This window comes from Myotis davidii, unplaced genomic scaffold (assembly GCF_000327345.1).
Source record: "Myotis davidii unplaced genomic scaffold, ASM32734v1 scaffold46, whole genome shotgun sequence".
Taxonomy (NCBI): Eukaryota; Metazoa; Chordata; class Mammalia; order Chiroptera; family Vespertilionidae; genus Myotis; species Myotis davidii.
Window position 1 is genome coordinate 3659125 of NW_006383006.1, and position 321 is coordinate 3659445.

General features: G+C 62.3%; 1 protein-coding gene across 5 annotated transcripts in view; it reads right to left on the bottom strand.

Moving 5' to 3' along the window:
• Nucleotides 1-321, bottom strand: part of CAPN3 (calpain 3) — a 49328-nt gene that overhangs the window by 13582 nt on the left and 35425 nt on the right. The gene's annotated exons all lie outside the window — the stretch shown is intronic.

The window sequence follows — 321 nt, forward strand, 5'->3', positions numbered from 1 at the left end:
AGAAGGAAACCAAACTGGGCTGACCCAGGAAAGGTAAGGGGTGAGGAAGTGCTTAGAAGCAGGGAATGCTGGAGGGGGAAGGGAGAGTCCTGAGACCAGGAGGAGGGAAGCAGCGGGGAAGGGGAGTCTCCCTTTCAGTGACTGAGGGCTGAGGCCCCCCCCCCTCTCGCCCCCCGTCAGCAGTCCCTGCAGTGGAGGCCTCGGCAGGAAGAGGGTTAAGGCTGGACACCAAGCTCTGAGGCTGAAGAACACAGCGCGGGTCCCAATGGGAGACTTGGGCCAGTGGAGTAGATGCTGGGGTCCAACCCCAGCAGGTCCAGG